Below are 6,159 nucleotides of genomic sequence, written 5' to 3'. Positions count from 1 at the left end.
GAACCCTCCGCTTCAGGTACCAACCAATCCAGGGTAATATTGAATAAATATTACAGTGAAAAAATCAGTCATATTAATTTGACCCCCCATGGGAATCGAACCCAGGACCTCCAGACTTTTCCACATCCATACAACTCCTCATACATCTCTCTCTCTGGTCTCAATCCTGCAGATTGGTCGGTAGCAACAGATGACATCTCTTTCGCCATTCTCGCCTATTTTCGGAAGTCCTCTTCAGCTCCTCATACGTCGAGCAGCCCATGTCTTCGTATAAGTCGCTTAAGTATTCGCGGCGTGGGCGTCCTCTGGCGTTTATTCCCTCCATTGTCCCCTCTATTATTTGGTGCAGGAAACCCTCTTGTCTTAGCACGTGGCCGATCCATTCGGCGCGTCTTTTGGAGATAGTCGCAAGTAGGTCCACATCTAGATCCACATCTCCAACGCATTCAGCTTATTCTTATCTCTTTCAGATAGGCACCATGTCTCGCAGCCATACTAAGTAGCACACTCCATACATACGTTTTACATGCCGACCAATTATTCTTCAGTCATCTGACTTGGTTACTTGCAATACTATGTCTTCTTCAGCCTTCCTGGGTTTTTACTTACAATCACATCCGTATTCTAAATCTGTTTTCCGTTCTTTGATCATTCATTCACTCCACCCACCCAAAACATCTTGATACACCTTTTCTCACTGTATCGATAATGCTTATCTCAGTCTTGCATTCTTTTGTATCTCACTGTTTGGACGCTTACAATGACTTTTATTTGATTGTAGGTGCGATTTCATACTTGTATTGTAAAATAATTAACTTACTTTCTGTAAATTGACACAAGATTTATGTAAAAATATAATTATGAAAAAAATCATTATTGTTGTGTGAACGGCACATAAAATTCACTTTTGTAAATTCAGCTATTGAAAATATATTATTTATTATTGAATGACCAAAACAAATGTTAATATTTAATATACATTTTATGTTGTCTCATAGATGGAAATTATGTGAACATGAATGCAACGAAGGACAATTATAAACGCATTTGATTCTGATTGGTGGTTTTATTTTATTCTTGTATTCAACAAATGCCTGAAATATTACTACGTATCCTTGGAACCCTAACTGTCCATCATATTCTTTCTTGATTTCCTCTACCTCTCCCCCTCAACTCCTTACCTGATTCTTCTTTCTTTGCCTTCTTATTTTTCAGTAATTTACAATTATTATACATTATTCATGAATCATTATAGAATTCTACAAAGCGCCATTTGAAATAAAAGTTGGAATATCTTTTTACAATTTTTTATTGATTAATTTATGTATATTGTTTATACATACATAAAATACGGAAATGTATAAATTCAAATGAGGGGACTATTCTGTACATTTCGGGTAGGATTTAAAATGCTTTTTTTTTTTAAATCCCAGAATAAACAAATATTTACGATAATTAAAATGTAACTTTGTTTGAAAATCACAATAAATATTTTATTATAACTTAATTATAATGTCTGTCTGCCTCCGTAGTGTAATGGTCAGCACGCTCGGCTACCATTCTGGAGGTCCCGGGTTCGATTCCCAGGGGGGTTAAAATAAATATTTGTGATTTTTTCACTGTAATATTTATTCAATATTACCCTGGACTGGTTCCTGAAGCGGAGGGCTGATCACCTTTCCTTCATGTGTAAACGATCAAGATAACACTGCGTTATATGACGCAGTGCCCTATGCACCATGGGGGTGCGGATAAGGGTTTTATTATTATTATTATTAATTATAATGTCTACCGGTTTCGAAGCTAACCGCTTCTTTATCAAGACTGATTAATACTATCAATCAGTCTTGATAAGGAAGCGGTTAGCTTCGAAACAGGTAGACATTATAATTAAGGTATTATGAAATATTTATAGTGATTTTAAAAAAAAGTTACATTTTAATTATAAAATGGAAAACCAAAAAGCTTCAAATATAAATTATAAATATTTACAAACCTCTTGTTGATTATTCATTCAAACCCTTATCCACACCCCAATGGTGCATAGGGCACTGCATTATATAAACACAGTGTTTTCTTGATCGTTATCTTGAACACACGAAGGAAAGGTGATCAGCCCTCCGCTTCAGGTACCAGTCCAGGGTAATATTGAATAAATATTACAGTGAAAAAATCACTTATATTTATTTGACCCCCCCTGGGAATCGAACCCGGGACCTCCAGAACGGTAGCCGAGCGTGCTGACCATTACACTACGGAGGCGGACTTGTTGATTATGTGTACGTAAATAAATCTACATGATTCATTTACCAATCTACAGTTGAACTCGGTTATAAGAGATCGAGGCTGTAATGAGCAAAAAGTCAACAAAAAAAACATTAGAAGTATGCATATTTTTACTGATTGCGCTTGACAAACATACTAAGCAACATTTGACGCCTTATGGTTTGTAATTTGTAATTACTTTATAACTTAAATTCTGGGAATAGACAAAAAGGCCCATAGACAAAAAGGTCTTAGGGTTAAAAAAAAATAATAAAAAAAAAAAACAATAGCTCTTATAATCCCCTAGTACAAATAATATATACAGTGGTGCCTCACACAACGAACTTAATTCGTTCCAGGAGCAAGTTCGTTATGCGAAAAGTTCGTTATGTGAAACGCGTTTTCCCATAACAATACGTGTTTAAAAAAATAATTCGTTCTGTAGCATAAAATATGGTAAGATGACATAAAAAAAAGATAAATTTTTGGTTATTATTTTTATTTAGATACACCTAAAAACATAATGAAAAAAACACACATTTTTTAATTTTAAGAAATAATCGAATCTTGCACATCTTCATCCATTTTCCGCTTTTTGGCCGATGGTGCAGTGAAAAACCTGTCCAAAGTCGTTTGTTTCTCTCTTTTGTTCAACATCTGCCGGAAATAACGGACAAGAGTATCGGAGTACAGGTCGTTGATCCTGTTTGCTTCAGCGGAATCCGGATAGTGGGCATTGGTAAACTCCTGAACTGCTTTCCATTTGACCAGGATGTTCTTGATGTCAGCAGTTGGAATTGGTTGATTGTTTGATTGTTGCTCCTCGTTATCAGATGACGCTTCCCTTTGAGCATTGTCCTGTTGTTGGGCCAGAAGTGTTTGGAGCTCTTCAGTTGTCAGCTCTTCTTTGTGTTCCTCAATAAGCTCCTCTACATCCTCTTCCTCTACCTCTAATTCCAACCTTTGGGCCACTGTGATGATGTCCTTCACCACTTCTGTGTCATCAACTACTGCTTCTTCCTGAATCCACGAAGGCACAAGCATCTTCCAAGCAGAAATGAGGGTCCTTTGTGAATGGGTTGTTACGTCACCTTTCACCTGCCTGTCCTTAATCCAAATCGCTAATAGCCTCTCCATTTCCTCGTGGATTGAAGATCTATGTTTTTCATTAAATAGTTTTGATACTCCTTTGGCTACTTTGGCTGATTTTATTGCATCCTTGTTTGTCAAAATGGTGAAAATGGTGGTCTTGTTGAGGCCAAACTCTTCACAACGAGGTCACACTGTTTTACCCCACATTCACTCCTTCTAATTATTTCCTGTTTCATTTCAAGAGAAATCACCTTCCTGCTTTTTTTAGAACCCATCATATAAAAAAAATGTTCAGTTTATCTTAAAAGGACGACTGCCGTGATACGTGTGCGATTTAATTCGTAATGAAGAACGATTGCTGCGATACGTGCGTAAGTTAAGCGTACTACGCAGTGACTAACGAGTCTAACGACTGCCTGCGCGGGAGGATGCAATTAATCGGCAGTGATCGTAGAAGATCGGGCGACTTCGTTGTAATGATGAACGATTGCTGCGACACGTGCGTAAGTTAAGCGTACTGCTCAATGACTAACGACTGCCTGCGCGGAAGGATGCAATAAATCGGCAGTGATCGTGTGAAGTGGGCGACTTCGTTGTGTGAAGCGAAGTTCGTTGTGTGAAGCGAAGTTCGTTGTATGAATCGTGAAATGAACGAAAAGGAAGTTCGTTGTGTGCAGCGTTCGCTGTGCGAGGCGTTCGTTATGCGAGGCACCACTGTATTTCAGATTGTTTTTACGGATCAATTATTTTTTATTGGAAATTTTGTGTTCATACTTGCTGCAAAAATTATAAAGTTATTTTATAAGCATTAATTCTACCTAAATACATAATGTAGATTAATTGCTTTAAGCAAAAAATTGAAAATCTACAAAAAGTAGATAAACATTTAATTCTGTTTTTGTATGATGGACAAATTAAAGAAAATAAAATGAGAAAAAACTCTACACTGTTAAGGTAGGGACTGACCGGAGCATTTTGTCGTAACGTAACGTCGTAACATCGCTCGCGGCGAGTATCAGCAAGCATCCGAAACTACGGATGGAGCGCTCGGCTCGCTGTACTGCCTATACGAATGCTAGCATCGAAATGCCTACGGTCAGTCCCTACCATTATATATGAAAATATTCAAGGGTGACATATTTTTTATGTTGATTGTATAAAATATGCACAGATATACATTGAAAGATAATTGGGAAAAAAAGAAAGTATTTTTACATTTATTTATGTGAATAAATTTTAGAACAAATGTTTTATAAGACCAAGAAAATAAATAATATTAAATATATTTATAAACATGTGTTCTGCTGGAAAGGGGTCAATATTCCGCGAAAATGTAGAACATAAATGTACATAAATATGATTAAATAAATATCTAGACAAGTCTAAAATGGCAACTGCCAATATTGGTGTATACTTAAATGCATTAAATATTAGATTAATAGTAAATTACTTATTTAAAGTAAACATAAAGACTGTCAATAATGGAAAGAGAAATTTAGACAGTTTTGATTGTGACAAAGACGTGTTTCTTAAATTATGGCTTGGTTCGGATGAGCTGTGATGTTCGCGCTTCTAGCTGTGGCGAATTTAGGGCGTTTGTGCACTACATGGAATTTTACCGTCCGGCACTTCAGTTAGCATATAAAACGGATGATTGGCTTGTGCTTTTGTCTTTCTTTCTTCGGACCGGTGTGCTCGATCGGTGCGTGATCACAGTGCGAGTAAATTCGATCACGCTAAACTGTCGTCGTAGTCGCTATTATTTTTCAAAACCGGACTGCCGGACAGTAAAATTTCATGTAGTGCACAAGCTGCCTTCGGGTTTGTTCATAAAATAAGGTTTATGTTTCGATCGTAAAATGCGTCAGTCATGCGACTGACACTGTCAATCACAACAGTGTCGTAAAGAGTACATATATAAATCAGACATATCTGATGACTGCGTTCACACAATGATGTACTGCACATTATTTTACGATATTCAGTTTTAAGACAGGCACCGTGATGTAGTCGGTTAGAAGCTTGATTGTGAAATTGGCACTACGGGTCTGATTCCAGACAATTGGATTTAATTTCTGTTTATGATGTATTTTTCACGCCTTTCACTATTTCATTTTCATACAAGTCTACAAAATAGAGACTTTGCAGGTTATTTTTTGTTTTCAAGGAATTTAGCAGTAGATTATATTAGTCCCACTATTAATTCTTTATCTGTATCATTCTTTTGAAAGAATGAAAAACATAATTGTTTTGGTCATGAGATTCAATACAAAATGATTTTTACCATCTACCCTGGCATGTTTTTAAATAAATATTCATACATTATAATAGTAATATTAATTCAATAAGAATACTTGAAGACCCTAACGATGGTTAGTGTGAGGTAACAATGTACATAAGTCATACATTTTATTTAAGTCTTAACTATGAGTTCATATAGCCGTACGAATGCAGTGGCAACACCAGTCGCAAAATTGTTATTTTAAAATAAACAGTTTAATCAAACAATAAAAGTCGTTAATTCAAAATTGTATGGAATAAAATGGTACAAAAATTACAATTTTTCATACGCAAACTGATGCGTGGAAATATTTCCCAAGCAATTGGTAACAATTAATATCAGAGATATTGATAGGATTTCAATTTAACACATTGTTTGCGGGAAACGCTTATATTTGCTTATTTTGGTACGGCGCGAAATGCCAAAAAACATTGTTCAAATCGGCGTTGGATTTGTGGTTACTTGTGATTAGTATACGACCCTAATTAGTATACTTATTAGGGTCGGGGCTGATGAAAAAA

This window comes from Brachycentrus maculatus, unplaced genomic scaffold, assembly GCF_059751285.1.
Source record: "Brachycentrus maculatus isolate JH-2025_06_01 unplaced genomic scaffold, ASM5975128v1 h1tg000454l, whole genome shotgun sequence".
Lineage (NCBI taxonomy): Eukaryota > Metazoa > Arthropoda > Insecta > Trichoptera > Brachycentridae > Brachycentrus > Brachycentrus maculatus.
This window is presented reverse-complemented; position numbering follows the sequence as displayed.